Here is an 18148-nt window from a genome sequence, read left to right on the forward strand (position 1 = left end):
CAAGAAATCCAAAGATTAAGTATTCATTTTAGCAGGCTGTGAACTGGAGTCTAGAAGCTTGACCAACCAAGCCACCAAAGACAACTCCAGATGCCCATATTTTCCACTTTTCTCTCTGCTGAATTTTGAAAAGATCCTATTCCAAACTCAATGTACCACTTCTTCATATTTTACACATGCCTATACACTATTCAACCAACCCTACACTTGGGGATGAATTCTTAACATTCCAAAGAGCCATGATTTATAGGCTTGCCATATGGTGTCAATAAATAAACTTCAGTGGGTATCTTGTATTCCCTGAAACATACATCAACACATATAATTAAACACCAATTAAGCTACTGTTAAAAGCGGGCATACAAGAAGTGGGTTTTCCCTCTAGTCAGCTGGAATTGGCTGGCTCTGCTTTCAGCATTTGACTGATTGGTGGCCATTTAAAGTATACGCAACAAGGAAAGCAGAGATACTGTAGTTAGCCAAAATAATAATAAAAAACCCACACAGCACACATTAGCGATATAACTTCCATAGTAGAACAATGAGACACTCTGCTAAAGTCTGGGATGCTCTTTTAGTGCACTGCTAATTATCTGTGGTTATCAGAAAATGAAACGACATAACTCATTTTCAGAAGTACAGAAATCCATCGTGGTTCATAAAAACTTATTTCTGGCTCTGATGGGTAAACAGAAAAGAGAGAGAAGAGCTGGAGAAGGTTCTGTTAGGGCAAATGGGGCACTGCTTACCAACCTCAATCTTCTCTCAGCTTCTTCATACCTATCTCCCTTCCTACCAGGGCTGGCCCAATGCATTTTAGCACCTCTAGTGAACTACAAAATGGTGCCTCCCTCCCTCCCAGGGGTGAGTGAAGATCTGCATCAGGAAAATGGAAGGAATAAAGATTTACACTGGGACCTGCTGCTCCTTGGATCCTGCTGCCTGATGCGGCTGCCTCATATTGCCTCATGGGTGGGCCAGGCCTGCTTCTTACTTACAACTGCCCAAGGCAGTGTCAGTTTACAGTCTCAGAATTGTCCTTGCAGAACAAGGTTGCCATATTTCAAATAGGAAGACCCCAAAATTGTCGAACTTTTTTTTTTACATCTTCGGTTTACTTGCCGAAGATCCAGGACAAACCGCTGCCTTCCGGAAATTCCCCCAGGACGTTTACTTCCCCATTTGAAATCAAGTTAATGTCTGGGAAATTTCAGACGTATGGCAGTCCTATGTAGAACTCAACTGGCAGGAGGATGGGGATAAAACTACAATAAGTTGGCTCTGCCTATCATTGGCTGTGGCTCCACCTGTTCTAGCAATCCCAGCCTATCCTGCTTGCCCCCCCCCCCAGGCACCAAGTTATATGCTAGTTACAGCATTTGGGGAGACCTTAAATAGTCTGCTTATCACCACCCATTCACTATATTGGCCCCCTGTTGAGTACAATCTAACATCTTGAAAGTACTCCCTGGTGAGGTGACACATGGCACATTTTAAACTGTACTGATTCCCCCACCGCACTTGCCTCCTGTTTGTTTATTCAGTGCAATTTTGATGCTAAGCAACAGGCAATTTCAAATTTGCTTTTGCTTATATAGAATGCCCTAAGCAAATGAACAGCGACCCGTACACTCCCAATTCCTCTCCCGTACTCTCTCAGATCACGGGTAACCCAAACTGCATATGGTTGAATTTCTAACATATGAAATTATCTGTTATCAAGATAGTGTAGGCAAAAGAAAAGGAAAAGAGAGTGCTTCTCCTTAGATCAAAATGTTGGAATATAATAAATTTCACTGCAGCTTGATAATGATATGTCAGTACTGTGATGGCGTGCATTTATTTCAGTTCAGAGCCTGGTTTATACCAAGGACTGAGGGAAAGTGAGAGCAATTGTACATGATACAAGCAGCCTGTATCTTTTTCTCTTTTTTACTGCATTTATTTCACCAAAATGTATGCAAGTTGCTTTGTGTAGCCATTTTAATTTCATGTTGTTGAAAACTATGGTTGCCCAATAAAATTATACGTTTACTTCTACAGCTGCTGCTGATACTACTCCTGCATTTGGATTTATTGATATATGTATTTATGCATTATAAAGCACGTATATCTTCAAGGAAGGGCCACAGGTCAGTGAAAGAGCATCTGTTTTGCCTTTGGAAGGTCTCAGCTTCAACCCCTGATGTCTCCAAGTAGGGCTAAGAGAGACCCTTTTCTGAAATCCTAGAAAGCTGCTGTCCATATAGACAATACTGAGATAGATGGATCAATGGTCTCATTCACTGTAAAGCAGATTCCTAAATTCTCCAATGGCTAGTCTGTCCTCCCTCTAAGGAGCTCAGCTCACTGAACAGTACTTTTTGTGTTCCTTCATTCTTGTAGCCTAGCTGTGTTGAAGGTTAGGCTGGGAAATGGCAACTGAGCCAAAGTCATTCAATGGCCTTCATGGCTGCATAAGGATTTAAACTTAGGCCATTGGTCACCCAGCCCAACACAATCCACTATCAACTTAGTATTATCTTATCTACTATAAATTACCTCTGGATGAAAGGCAAATGTAGGAGTTAGTCCCTTAAGCTGAAGCCACTAATGTTAATTGCTCTATCATTTCCCCCCTGGTTCTTCCTTATATAAGTTCATATCTTTCATAAACTTCAGCAGTAAAACTATGCTACAGAATAGAAGATATCAATGAAATTTCCTTACAAATTGTTTTTCTTTCCTTTCTCTCATTTTATTTTGAAAATGATTAATATTATCTGCAACAGTCTGCAGGAGTTCTTGGGCATTGAAAAGATATTCAAGCAACATGAAAATGCTTAGCTGTCTATATATTCTGTGACCAATCAGAGGGAGTAGTGTGGTTCCCTTTAAGGGTGGCATTGCCTCAGGAATGGCCACTTCAGGCCAGTACAACAGCCCACCAACCCAAATTTAGTCAACCTTCCTCACAATGCTCTTGGGGCCATGAAGTCTGAATGCCAGCCAGTGGGAGCCTGTCTCAACTCACATTATATTCTTCAACCTTGGATCTTCAGATGTTGGAATCCAGCTCTCATAATCTGCAGCAATCTTAGTGAATAATCAAAGGTGATGGGAGTCTCTGCCCAACAATCTCTGGGAGTCTGAGGTTGAATAACACTTTTTGTTGTTGTTGTTGTTGTTTAGTCGTTTAGTCATTTAGTGGTGTCCGACTCTTTGTGACCCCATGGAACAGAGCACGCCAGGCACTCCTGTCTTCCAGTACCTCCCGCAGTGGACTTGATGGCAGAAAGTGAGGAGGAATTAAAGAACCTTTTAATGAGGGTGAAAGAGGAGAGCACAAAATATGGTCTGAAGCTCAACATCAAAAAAACAAAGATCATGGCCACTGGGCCCATCACCTCCTGGCAAATAGAAGGGGAAGAAATGGAAGCAGTGAGAGATTTTACTTTCTTGGGCTCCATGATCACTGCAGATGGTGACAGCAGTCAAGAAATTAAAAGACGCCTGCTTCTTGGGAGAAAAGCAATGACAAACCTAGACAGCATCTTAAAAAGCAGAGACATCACCTTGCCAACAAAGGTCCACATAGTTAAAGCTATAGTTTTCCCAGTAGTGATGTATGGAAGTGAGAGCTGGACCATAAAGAAGGCTGATCTCCGAAGAATTGATGCTTTTGAATTATGGTGCTGGAGGAGACTCTTGAGAGTCCCATGGACTGCAAGAGGATCAAACGTATTCATTCTTAAGGAAATCAGCCCTGAGTGCTCAGTGGAAGGACAGATCCTGAAGCTGAGACTCCAATACTTTGGCCACATCATGAGAAGAGAAGACTCCCTGGAAAAGACCCTGATGTTGGGAAAGATGTAGGGCACAAGGAGAAGGGGACGACAGAGGACGAGATGGTTGGATAGTGTTTTTGTCGTTAGTTGGTGATAAAATGCTCAAATCAGTCAACAATGGGTGCTCAGCTTTCAGCCAGGGTGGTTTCATCCACTGGAGGAGATAGATGGAAATTTCCAACTACCTTCTCATGATATATATGCCACTTATGCTAAGGAGTTGCCTTTATATGGCTGCAGATCATTTAAGAAGTCAGATTTCTATGAGTCAGTTCTAAGTATTAGCTTCCCACTGACATTTCAAACAAGAATAAGAAACTTCTGCTGTGAAATAGGTTTTGTCATTGAAAGCTTTGAGTGCACACCAGTCAGGAAGTTGGACAACAAATTACTGTTACTTTCAAACAAGAACAATATAGCAATCAGAAACTTTTGATTTCACAACTAAATCCAGGGCCACCTAATAACATGACACTATCCACACATTTCAAATGTGTGGAGGAATGGTACAAGCAAAACCAATTAGAAGCCAGTTGGACAGTAAATATGGGATCGACTTTTACACGTGCGGTCATCTTTCTTTCTTGGAATAAATGGATATCACAGAAGCGATCAAAGTGTCCAGAAGTCCTGCTCACAATCACCCACTTCTGTTATGTCCTGGTCAATAGCAAAGTGTCTAACAAATGACCGTTTTCTTTTAGTCTTTGTTATTTATTAATGCGGAGGAACAGACACACTAATTAAAAAGTTAGTGAGATTTCATGAAGAGGCTGGTAGGTGTTGCCTCCTAAGATACCTGCTTCAAAAATATTTCTAATCAGAATAGAATCTGGTCTCAACAGCTGGTTACAAATAGATTTTTTAAAAAACACACAACAGAAAAGTCAAAGGACAAATGGGAGCTTCAAAGAGGCAAAAAATGTTTCTCTTCCAGAGTCACAGGCATGCCACAGATCCTCTTTAGCATCAGCTGCTTTGAGTTTCAAAAGCATTTTTCTTCTTGCAAGAGCCCCCAAGCCACCCAAGCTTAAGCGCTTGTATAATATTTTACTCTCTTCTGTTATAGACATAACTATCAGCTAAACCATTTTAGTGCACATGAAAGGGGGGAGGAACACTATAAATTTATATCTGCTTTTGATAGTCGGTGAGTATTATTTATTTGCAGCCGTCTGGGGGTTAAGAACATGATAAAAGCAGCACTGCATCTGAGCAAAGATGCATTTAGTCCACTATCCTGTTTCTATCTGTGACCACCTATGTACAGTCTGGCTACGTAGAAGGCAGCCTTCTCTGTTTGCCTTCTATCACCTGTACTCAGAGGAGCACTGCCTTTCCCTCAGAGAATCTGAATAGCTGTTGAATAGATCTGTGTCCCATGAAACTGCCACAAGCTTCAATTCTTTAGGCAGACAGCATACTCATAATCGGCATTGCTTTAGAGATGTTGTTGATTACCCAGCTTGACATGGACCATCTGAGCAAGGGGGAAAAATGTATTCCACTTACTAACGATTTAAGAACATAAAAGGAGCCCTGCTGGATCAGACCAAAGGCCAATCTAGCTTAGCACCTTGTTATCACAGTGGCCAACCAGATGTCGGTGGGAAGCCTGTAAGCAGGACCTGAGCACAACAGCACTCTGCCTGATAGAGCTCAACTGCAAAATAGCTCAGTTTTGCTGGGGGACTCCGTTACACACCCACCACACACACACACACAACATCCTGGAACAATGCTAGTCTGGCATTGCAGAGGATACAAAATAGTTATCAAGAGAGTTGTTGCTGTCAGTTACAGGCTAGCACACAGTGTGTGTCAAGGTGAAGGGGGAGTGAATGAGTAATAAACTGTACTACCACCAGTGCCAATGGTGAACCCCATCTCCAAGAAACTGTCAGAGAATTTCTCCTCCCTCTGAAGGAATTTTGTGAAATCCCTCCATTCCTATTTCTCTGCTTTCAAATAGGGTGGCGAATTCTGAGAGGCCATTAATTTGCCACTCTAATTTCTAATGACCAGGTGATTATTATTATTATTTTGCCAGTTGTGTGTAGTTGAGTAAACTGGAACATGGAGGGTCCTGTCCCAGAAATCCTAATACAGGAGACACTTGCTGCTTCACTTCCAGCAAACAGGAAATTCAGGCAGGTAGCTTTGAAAGCATGAGTTACCTTCTGTTTGTGTGTGTTTGAGTGTGTGTGTGTATGTGTGTGTTACCTGCACTTGCATGGATTCAGTCCCTTAATTCCCTACAGATGATCAACATTTTCAGAGATGATAGTGCCCATTTGTTTGTTCAGTACCAAATACAGAAGGCTTTTCCATGCAGAGGAACACTTTTTTTGTGACAGATGCCAAAATTTTGCAGCCTTACATCCTATTAGATAACTCTTCCTATCATTAGGCTGATCTGATAGGCGGTTCAATTATGAGGAGAAGAAATCCAAGCAGTTTCTGTGAGAATCACTATAACTATCTCTTAAACCAATACAGTCATATTCTATAACAGCTAAGTATAATGTCAGTAAACATAAAATATTGAATCTGAATATAATAGCCGAAAACCAGAGCCCTATCTCCAGCGTCCTTTTAAATTACAGTGGTGCCCCGCAAGACGAATGCCTCGGAAGACGAAAAACTCGCAAGACGAAAGAGTTTTTTGTTTTCTGAGTTGCTTCGCAAGACGGATTTCCCTATGGGCTTGCTTCGCAAGACGAAACGTCTTGCGCCTTTTTTTAAAAACCGCCAATGCATTCCTACGGGAAACCGTCAACACACAGTGGTGCTTCGCAAGACGCAAAAACTCGTAGAACAAAAAAACTCGCAGAACGAATTAATTTCGTCTTGCGAGGCACCACTGTATTAGCTTACAATGGAGTACAGCTAATGATTGAATCAAGGGAGCGTGCAGGATACAGTGTTCATATTGCTGGTATTTGTTTATGTCTGGCCTGATTTCCAGGCTTGTAGGAAGAGATAACTTTTGTTATTACTGGAGCTAAGAGTGCAATCCTAAACACACTTGTTTGGGTCTAAATCTCACATCATCACCACCACCATCATTTTTTAATTTTTTAAACTTATACCCTGCTCATCTGGCTGGGTTTCTCTGTGCAACTCACCTCTGAATAAAACTGCTTAGGATTGCTCTGTATGCCTATTACCAGTTTTTTTTTAAAAAAAATCTTCTAAATATTAAGACTAGATTTTCCTGTGTACTTAGCCATGTGCATTATAAACAAGAAAAAATGCGTAAATGGATGAGCCAAAATGAGCATTTTATCCTGGAAATGCTTCATAGAAATGTCTCCACCTATCTTCTCTATAATATTAGGAATTAGCCCAAGGCAAGACTTTCTGATACCTAGTTTTGCTGGAGGTGAAAGAGTTTTTGCACTTTTGAAATAATGGTTTAAGATTTCACAAAGTTCTTTTCTCTGTAGTATACATACTATTAATTTTGTAGTAATATAACATTGATCAGTTCCAACAAAAACTGTAGAGGTTTCCATCAGTCACATATAAGAAGGGAAATAGAACAGGAACTCTGTCAAATATATGAATCATTGAATGCATTGCCAAGCCTTCAACTGTCCATCACATAGCCTCTCTGTACGTAAGGAAGAGTGGCTGAAAGTCTAACATTAACAACACTTCTATTTACATAGCTGGGGGACCATACCTTGTCAAAATAATTCTGTCTAGTTTAGACTCTAACAACCATTTTGTGTTGTGTTATATTCTAGGAAAGATGCTTGGCCAAACTCATTCCACCTACAACTCAGCCAAACCACAGCCCAGGCAAGCTGTGGAGGAACAGGATGAGTTTCTTTGCAGGACAGCTCTGCAACAACCATCCTGTTCTGCTGCTGCTTCCTTTCTCCTTGGCTTCTGATGCTGCTGAGGTGAAAACAGCATTGTCTATGTGAGGTACACAGCAGCAGCAGAACAGGACTGTTGCTGGGGAGCTACCCTAACATGCCCTGTCCTGACTGGTCCTCTGCGGTTCACCTAGGCCACCTGCCACATGTACTGCTCACCTGAGCTGCCCCTGCACTGCCGGTCAAGGCCCCCTACTTGCTGCTCTGTCACATCACAGCTCACAAACTGCAATTCGCTAACATCCATGCAATGTTATTATATAGCAATACAGATTTTTTAGATTAATTGAAAACAACCTTAAAATTCACTGTCAACAAAATCTGCTCGCCAGTGGTCTTAATAATAAAAGAGGCTTTAGCTGCAGTGTGGACAACCATTTTCTTTTGGTCCTTTCACAATGGAAGGAGAGTATTTGAGTATTTTGAGTATTATGGAGTTCACCAGTCACTAACTTCTGAAATTTCCAAAATAGGCTGCTTCTGCTCTAAACTCTCATGCACACTGCTACTACTATTCAACATAATTCGTGTCATCGGTAAATTGTATGTTAGACAGAATAAAGCTGGCATTGCCCATCTTTCTTTCTTTGCATCTTCCTCCCAGTGCATTATGTAAGTCTAGTCCAGCATTTTCACTCAAGGATTTCTGCAATTTCCATTTTCAGTCAATTTCCATTTTCTGCAATTTACAGAGAAGAAGACTCCTGTAAGACATGGAAGGAAGGCTTGGGAGGAGAAGCTCATCTTCAGCGTGCCTCCCTTCTCCTGCTCTCCCCTGAAGATGACAGCTGCCTTGCTACCCTATGAAGCTCTGAAGCACATCCAAAGCTTTGCGATGAGCCCACTTTGCTTTAGACTGCTTTGGAGAAGACACACTTCACTTCAGACAGGGCCCAAAACATATCTATAGAAGTCTGCTTCAGTTCAATAATCAGAGAGCACACCCCTAAAACATATATAAGCATTTTAGCTAAATAAACGTATTATTTAAAAATAATTTCAAAAACATGTGTGATAGCCAGGCTGGCTGCACTATCTGAAAATAGCTGGTAGGGAAGCTAGAGAGTTGCACGCACACACTCAGCAATGACTCTTTGAATGATACATAGACAGAGATATATTAACAAAAATAGGATCTGAGATCATTTGTACACATATCAAAATTATGGAAAATAAAGCCTAGTAAAGGAAGTGAAGAAAATCATGCAGTAGAACCAGCTTTTAGATTTCCTGCATTAAGCAGGTGGTTGGACTGTGCTTCAAAGGTTTGGGGGACTCTCTGAGACAGCTTTTGGGTTAGGGTGCATTACAAGGTGCCGCAGAGGTGAAGGAGGATTGCTGAAAATTGCCTCCCTCCCTGTTCTACTACCATCAGCACACAGTTATGATGGGGTGCCACTCATTCCCTATAAGGGCTATGACTGTATGGAATCGAGTTCCCCTAGTGAACGCTGGGTATTCGGAATCTGTTTTCAGCAAAGCACTTGATGTTCTTGTCTACATGTTTCTCTCTCTGTGTGTGTTTGCATTTGCATGTGTGAAATATTGATTATATTAAGGAAACTTGTCATCAACCTGCCAGTCACACAGCCAATTCATTGTTGCATTACCTGAGTATAATCCCTTGGGTTGAGTCAGAAGCTTGAGATGAGGTAGATGAACGCTTTTTTTGGAACTGAATAATGAAAAGAGAGTGTTGAGGTCTACTAAATCTTAATAATGCAGCATCTAGGCATTGTGTCAGGCATCTAAGATATTCTTGTTTCCTGGCATCTGCCCAAAGCGATAAATTAAAAGGTGGTATTTGGCACAAATGAGGATTCAATTTGCAGATGAAAGAGCAAGCACCATGGATTTCTATTTCCATCCAACCAACAGCTTTTCACAATGGCAAGGCATGGTTGTTCCAGATTATATGTTATGCTTGGAACAAACAATACATATTTATCACTTTGACCAGTCCTGCACTTTTTATCTCATTTTTATTTATAGTTTTTTAAATACCTGCTGTCTAAGATTATTAGGATGGCTTGCACAGCTGAATATCAACAATAAAGACAATCTAATATGAAAGTAGCATATACAGATCATACAGGTACAGCAAGAAGAGGAGCTTCTAGCCTGATCAAGTAAAACTATCTTCACAGCAGACCAAAAAGCAGGTGAAGATACGTCCAGGTAGGCCTGCCCCTGGAACCTACCATCACACATGGTGGAAGAAAATGGACGCAGCATCAGCGTCACTGATATGGAAACAGTTCTTTTGACCAAGTGCTGGACAACTCAGAGCTGGGGGCCAAATGTGGCCATCTAAGCCTTTTCTTACGGCCCTCAGGATATTCTGGCGGCCACACACCCTTCCCTGTCATGTCATTCAAATGCCTTTTGCTTGTTAGGATGGATGATAATGATGGGTTTGTGAGGGCATGTATAAATAGCACAGAGGTATATTTTGTATTCATTGCTCCACCCACTTATACTTCTGGCCATGCCCATCAGTGGATTTTAAATGTTGTCCAGAGGGGAATGTTGCCCTTAGGCCTAAAATTGTTTTGTCCCCTGTTTTTGAATCCTGGGTACAGAGCTGAAACAGAAAGTTGGTAGGAACCATGATTCAGTGTGCAACATCTGATTCCACTTCAATCCCTGGCATCTGAAATTAAAAAGGAACAGGGAGCAGGTGTTGAGAATGACCACTTCCTGTGTAGCTGCTGCCAGTCAGAAGAGACAGAATTGGGTCAGATGGGCAAATAGTTTGATGAGGTATAAGACTTCCGACATATATTTGAAGTCCTAGTGATGTCTGGTTTGGTGGGTTACACATTTTAGAGATTTAAACCATCATGAGCACAAATTATATATAATACTTCACATATCATCAGTAAAATGCAAATATAAAATAGACCAAGGACTTATGTAGTATGGAAATAGGCACCAAAACCCCAACCCCTATCCCCCGAAAAAATCCCATGAGAGGCTTTAATGTCAATTATAATATCCAACCTATGAGTCAGGATAGTGGTAAGCAAGCATCCATAACCAATTAATGTTATTTTTAAAATCCCACAATCACATAAAGTTGTGGTCCTGACCATTTTAGCCCTTTAGGGCCTTCTTGGTAGTGGCGCCCACCCTGTGGAAGGCCCTCCCATTAGATATCAAAGAGATAAACAGCTACCTGACATTTAGAAGACATCTGAAGGCAGCCCTGTTTAGGGAAGTTTTTAATGTGTGACATTTTAATGTATTTTTAATCTTTGTTGGAAGCCGCCCAGAGTGGCTGGGGAAACCCAGCCAGATGGGTGGGGTAAAAATAATGTATTATTATTATTATTATTATTATTATTATTATTATTATTGCGATAAATGGGTGAAAGCCATCTAAGCTGGCCATGCTCAGAGCAGACCTGCAGAAATTAACAAACTTAAGTAAATTGTCCACTATTCCAATGGGTCTTTTCCAAGGATGGCCTAGCTCATTATCACCCAATATTATTTCCTCTTAAAGCCATTTTTTTTAAAAGTGTCATTAATGCCCCCATTAGTTCTATTGATGCTTCCAGTGAAGCTTCTTTTGCAAAGCATAGTCTTTGAAAAGTCTTTGTATGAGTTAAATCATGCAGTTTTAAAACCAATGGAGCTCAAAGCAGGGCATGTGAAGCGCTTGAGGAGCCCAGATGTGTCTTCAGAATGCACATTGAATATTTTGTTCTCACTTTTGCATAACAAAGAAGCTTCCTTTTACAGTGCAAACATGCATTTGTTCACTGCACTATGGACAGCAGCACTTACTCTGCTCATTTGGTTGTTGTTGTTTATTTTTTCTGCTACAGTGCAAAAACTATTACAGTGGTTCCTCAGGTTACATACACTTCAGGTTACATACGCTTCAGGTTACAGACTCTGCTAACCCAGAAATAATATCTCAGGTTAAGAACTTTGCTTCAGGTTGAGAACAGAAATCATGCTCTGGCGGCACAGTGGCAGCAGGAGGCCCCATTAGCTAAAGTTTGTAATTTCTGCAGGTCTGCTCTGAGCATGGCCAGCTTCAGGTGCTTCAGGTTAAGTACAGTTTCAGGTTAAGTACAGACCTCCGGAACGAATTAAGTACCGTATTTTTTGCACCATAACACTCACTTTTTTCCTCCTAGAAAGTAAGGGGAAATGTCTGTGCGTGTTATGGAGGGAATGCCTACGGGTGGCATGCCTACGGATTTTCCTCCTCTAAAAAGTACGTGCGTGTTATGGTCGGGTGCGTGCTATAGAGCGAAAAATACGGTACTTAACCCGAGGTACCACTGTACAGCATTGCTGGCACAAAGCTGGTGGTAAGGTTTGAACTTTCCTGACCATTGCTTAAAATTCCAGCTAACCTAGGAACCCACTGTCTGATCCTAATCAAATTAGTATCTTTAAACTGCATGTCCCCATTTGAAAAGTGGAATCATAATCTCATATGTTGTGAGGATATCCGAAAGAATTACTGTAAAGCACTAAGAGCTCAAAAGGGCCATAAAAGTGATTAATAACTGTTTGTTTTATAACGTGGCAGTGTGTGTTCTTCATAAGAGACTGTACTGTTCTCTGCAATCTATCACATTTTAAACAAACACTGAATATCTAAGAAGCAGCCTATACTTGAAAGATGATCCAAACAGGACAGCAGGGATCTTATAGCTGCCTATTTACAAGAAGTCTCAGTACCCACTTCAACAGATCCAGCAGTTTCCTGAAGTTGGATTCAAAATTCTACAGACACTAAAGAATTGTCCCTGTGGAAAATACCCAGTCATACCAAGTCTGCCAGACTTTCAGTAGAGAGATGGGGCGTGTTTTTAATGAGCTGCCAGGAATCCCAGGAGAATCTAGAAATGCAGTCCCCTATTGCCAGTGGTGGCTGATACCCACTGAAGCTGGTGGAGTGGAAAGCAAGGAGGCCAATAGCCAATAACAGGCAGAGGTACCACTTGACTGATGATAAATTTGTGGGGCTGGCTGAAGACAGATTGAGATTGGTGGGGCAGTGCCCCTTTGGCGTAGTACACCAGCCTCCATTGCCTGTCACTTAAAAAATATAAGCCCTTTTCAGGTGGAGTGTCATCAAGAGGTGACTTTTCTAAAGGAAACTAGCTCCACCTCACCCCGCCCCTTTGCTGCCTTAGCTACTTTCCAACTTGTGAAAGCTGTCTGTCTGAAGCAAGTAACCTTTTGTACCTATGAAGGTGCCCCATGTTGTTTGGACCCTGGAAAACCAAGCTACACTTATTCAGTTCCATCAACCTTTTCACACAGGGTGTGTTTTCCACATGGCTGCCCATCTTCATTGACCTTGTATATATCCTTCTTAAACTTCAGCAACCAGAACTAGCCACAGTACTCCAAATAAGGTCTCCAAATGTGGTGAATGAGTACAATGGCCAGTTATTACACACATTAACTACTCAACGTCCATTAACCTTGACCACACACAAATACACCTCTCAGTCAAAGGCATGAACAGGGCTTTTTTAGCCGGAACTCGCCGGAACTCAGTTTCAGCACCCCTCAGGTTTAGCTCCATTGCCATTATAATAGAACAAGGGAGGGGTTCATGGTGAGTTCCAGCACCTCTTTTTCTACAAAAATAACACTGGGCATGGAATATGAGAATCTTCTCAGAATCAAGACTTCAAAAATGGATATTCATTTGTGCTATTATGAATTTTTCAAGCTTGATTAATCAATAACACTTATGGAGTTTATAAATGTACAAACTGTCCATTTGAATATAAAGATAAACTATGGGCTTTTAAAACAGCCTATTACCAATGCCATCGAGAAATAGTTAATCATATTTGGACATTTATTTGTTACACTTTAATCTCACCTTTCCTCCAAGGAAATTGGATGGTTTGCTTGTTTGTGTGTAAAACTTTCATGCCTTTCCTTTAACAGGCCAATGGTATCATACAATATATCTGGCATAACAAGTTTACAAAGCAAGTCAATGAGTGGTTCTCAAGTGCTGTTCCAAATACTCATCAGGCCCAGACCTGCTTAGCTCCAGATGTTGAAGACCATGACAATGTTTTCTAAGTCTGTACAGTCATGGATGGCTTAGAGTACACACAAGTGAAGAAGCTAGACAATAACTTTCACTCTCTCAGCCAAGAACAGAACAACCACACAAAGTACAGTACTAAATTTAATAGTGATACTCAAACATATCTAACCAAAAGAACAGGAAATTTGACTTCACTGAGGTCAAAGATGACAAGTCTTCTATTTTTGTTTGTTCACACAAATCTATTTATCTACATCTTGCTTCCTTCTTCCAAAGAGGACAGATGATTTTCTCTGTTCATTCTCATGATAACTTGCCCAGATTGAAGATACAGTGGTACCTCGGGTTAAGAACTTAATTCGTTCTGGAGGTCCGTTCTTAACCTAAAACTGTTCTTAACCTGAGGTACCACTTTAGCTAATGGGGCCTCCCGCTGCCGCCGCCCTGCCGCCCTGCAATGTCTGTTCTCATCCTGAAGCAAAGTTCTTAACCCAAGGTACTATTTCTGGGTTAGCGGACTCTGTAACCTGAAGCGTCTGTAAACTGAAGCATCTGTAACCCGAGATACCACTGTAGTATCTTGTTCCAGGCCACACAGTGAATTTATTAATGGACTGGGATACAATGAATTAGGTCAGACATAGGCAAACTCGGCCTTCCAGATGTTTTGGAACTACAACTCCCATGATCCCTAGCTTACAGGACCAGTGGTCAGGGATGATGGGAGTTGTAGTCCCAAAACATCTGGAGGGCCGAGTTTGCCTATGCCTGAATTAGGTGAAGTGGATTCTTGGTCACAAAAGCATTTGGCACAATAGTCTTTCAGATACAATATTTTTTTTGGATATCTTTGTTTTGTGTGATTCTTGAAAAGTCACAGCATCCAGTGTGCACATCGAAGGAGGATATCATGTCCTCCCCTGGCCATACCTGATCGGAGGCCGTCTCAATTCACCATAGCCATGCTGGACAGTTACCTCCATTCCCCCTCAAGGATGGCAGTAAGCAGTCATTGTCAGGACAGATAAAAGAAAATACTTTTAATGCAGGAACTCCCACAGGGAGCAGTTATAGCCACCAACCTATATGGTTTTAAAAGAGGATTAGACAAATTCATGCAAGAGAGGGCTTTCGGTGGCTACTAGCCATGATTACTAAGCTCTACCTCCACAGATGGAGCCAGCAATGCTTCTTGATACCAGTTACTGGGAACCACAGGAGGAGAGAGTGCTCTTGCGCTAGAGTCCTGCTTGTGGTTTCCCAGGCAAATCTAGTACATGTGGTGTCTTTGCCCTTTAACAGCAACAAGAGTCTCATGGAAATATGGCTAACATTTCCTTATCGAGTCAATAGGCTAAATTAAGGTAATTATTATAAATGGCCTTTCATCATTCTTTAAACATAAAATAGCCCAGTTAGAGCTATAAAATAGGCCACTCATTTGCACTCCCCACCCCAAAGCGATGCAATTAAATGGCAAAAAATTATAATTATTTCAAGACTAGGTTGGCTATGTTTATCTCTCTGAAGGTCAGTCAGTCTTTGGGTGTCTTTTTTAAGGGGGGAAATGTATTTAGTGGCATGCTATCCACTACATTTTACAAAGAGCTTTAGAGATAATAAATCTGTACTGGACTGAAGTGTATGCATGCCAGATTTTATTGGTGTGATATGTCTGCAGGGATTCTTAATCATTACTACATGCCTTATCAATACTGAACAAACAAGCATGCTGCTTCCAAAACACTTTCACACATCTCCAAATAAATGAGAAAGTAGTACTACAGCAGGTGGCAGTGAAGCTAATCTCCTTATGGAAACCCAGTGAGGTCAAATATTTGATCCTGGAAATCTAAACCTAAAGCTAAATTGATTATTTAAAAAATTCACCATAATAAGGAGGATTAAAAGCTGCATAAAAAGCTATGAGGAGATAAGATGAGACATAGGTCCACTATACACCCATCCATTCAAGGACCCCATAAAATTCAGACACAGGAAATGTATGTGTTTGAATGGATAGCTGATAAGCTATTTTCTCTTTTGCTTTGATGTGCATCAACCACTGCATTTCAAGCAGAAGACAAAGCAAATACTGCTACCTGGCCAGATACATGATGACCACTAGTGTCAGGCAAAGGCAACCAGTAGCTGGAGCGCCTAACTGGGATATTGTCACCCACCAAGAAGGCTGGGTCACAATGAGAAAGACCTCATGAGATGTTGCTGAGTCCTGTGAGACTTTGGACAGTTTCTCTCTATTGCTGGCTCCACTGAGTAGCTTTCTGGGGCTGATGGCAATCAAAGTTCAACTGGAGAGTCAAAGATTGTCCACTGGTGACTCAATGAGTTCACAGCAAAGGTGAGGTTCAAACTTCCTTATTGGAAGCTCAGCCATTATCCCATGCCGACTCAGAATTAATCAATCACCTGATAGTCACCAAACCAACTAATCAATATATCTGAGCTTAAACAAATTTGAAGGAAGGCAAATGTGCTAGTTTTGTGGAAGGAGATTTAGTGTTGTTTTGTCAAGGTTTGTTTATTTATAACATTTATAAAAATAGCTTACATAAAGATCAGAACATACATAAAACACAATGAAATTGTAAAAAAAAACCTAAAATAATTTTCATACATTAAAACTGAAAGCAGGGTAAAACAATTCAGTATTTAAACAGGGAGACAGGACCTTAACCCACAAGAATATGAAATGGGAAGCCTTTAGCCACTGGCTTGAAGATAGAAGAGAGTTTTCTAATCAAATCTCTTGTTGATGAGAGTTTCCCAGATTTGGGGCCATCTTTCATCCCAACCAATTGTGCTTCTGGAAGTGGTGAGACACATAGGTTAGTTCAGCAGGTGGAGAGGATAATATGGGAAGAGGAGGAACATCAAATAGCTTGGTCTCAAACTATTTATGTAATTTCATTATTCAAACATATATCTCCGTTTCCAGTTGGACGTTTATGTACTGGCACAAAAAGACAGGACTTCTAAACATACATTTACAATGTCTCTACAGTATCCCTTTTCCTATATCCAAAGTCTAAAATATATGGAAACTAAGGTTTGAGGTCTCACTGTACTTCCAATCTGGCTTTTGTTTGCAAAAACCCAATAAGTTATGATATTATCTGAGCAGGTTTTGTGACAGTGCCATCATTTGTGATATATGATCCAAAACAAATCATATGCACAATAGCAAATGGTGTTGGGACACCGATTTCATTTGGCAACAGTTCCCAAATTGTTCATGGAAAGTGCTCATTTGTTCAGCCATTTCCTGTCTACTCATTCCCCCTCTCAATTTGAAACACTGTAATCCTTTCTACATGCTTCCTTCACTGTGTTACTAACATTATTGTTACAGATCAAAAGAGAGCTTCCTCCTTAAAAGTTTCATTCCCCATCTGTGGAAAGTGTGAGGCAAATCCTTTCACGCAGTCTGATGATATGTGCATCCTGACAGTTTTCACTGTTGCTGGGGCTTTGAAACCCATAGTCCGTTGCCTTCGTACATTGAAAGGAGCCAGGTTTGTCAGTTATAAAGGTACTTTTTGCAGCCTTTGAAGTGGACAACATATTGCTCAAACTCCCAGAATTGTTTTCAAAGGCTGCAAGAAACAGCGGTAAAACTGACAAGCTTCCACAGAAATATGGACGTATCCCCTTCACTGCAGAGATGTAAGTGACAAGATCATCAACAGTTTCACTGATTAGATCACAGGTGTTCTAAATATAACTAAGTTTATCTCTCTGAATTTCTCTACTTGTAAGATTGGTGCATACTTGTTCTTCACGTTCTCTGTTTGTGACAAAATACATGCATTCACCCCCCCCCCCGCCTTCCATTCTGCTTCACTACAGAGTAAATTTTAAGGGCTTTTAGCTGGACATAACTAATCCTGTCTCAGTGCAAGGGGCTGAACTAGGTGACCTTACAATAGCTTTTCATATATTAATTTCTGGTATCTTCTCTCACACCCATGCACATAAGTGTAATTCTTCCAAAGGAGGTGATCTAGCATCTCTTTTTCTAATTATGCAGTTCCAGAGATTTGACGACTCATTAGGGACTCCACTGGAGAATGCATGTGCCACCACTTGACATGTATTAACTTTCTTTTGCCTAGAGCTATTAGACTCTGACCTACAAAATCTATACTGGGCTGAAAATTCTAACACTTCCCAGGCTACACGTATTTGCTTCATGTAAGAATGTTGCACTGCATTAATTTACTTCTAATTTTACACAGATTCAAGGAAATCTGACTGGAAATATGCCTCAAAATGTGCAAGTATCCAAGCTATTGTATCTTGAAGTACTTTAAAGACTACAAGGCATATCAAGAAGGTCATGATACCATTATTTTTACATCTTCTAAGAA

This window comes from Podarcis tiliguerta (assembly GCF_965153285.1).
Source record: "Podarcis tiliguerta genome assembly, chromosome: 6".
Taxonomy (NCBI): Eukaryota; Metazoa; Chordata; class Lepidosauria; order Squamata; family Lacertidae; genus Podarcis; species Podarcis tiliguerta.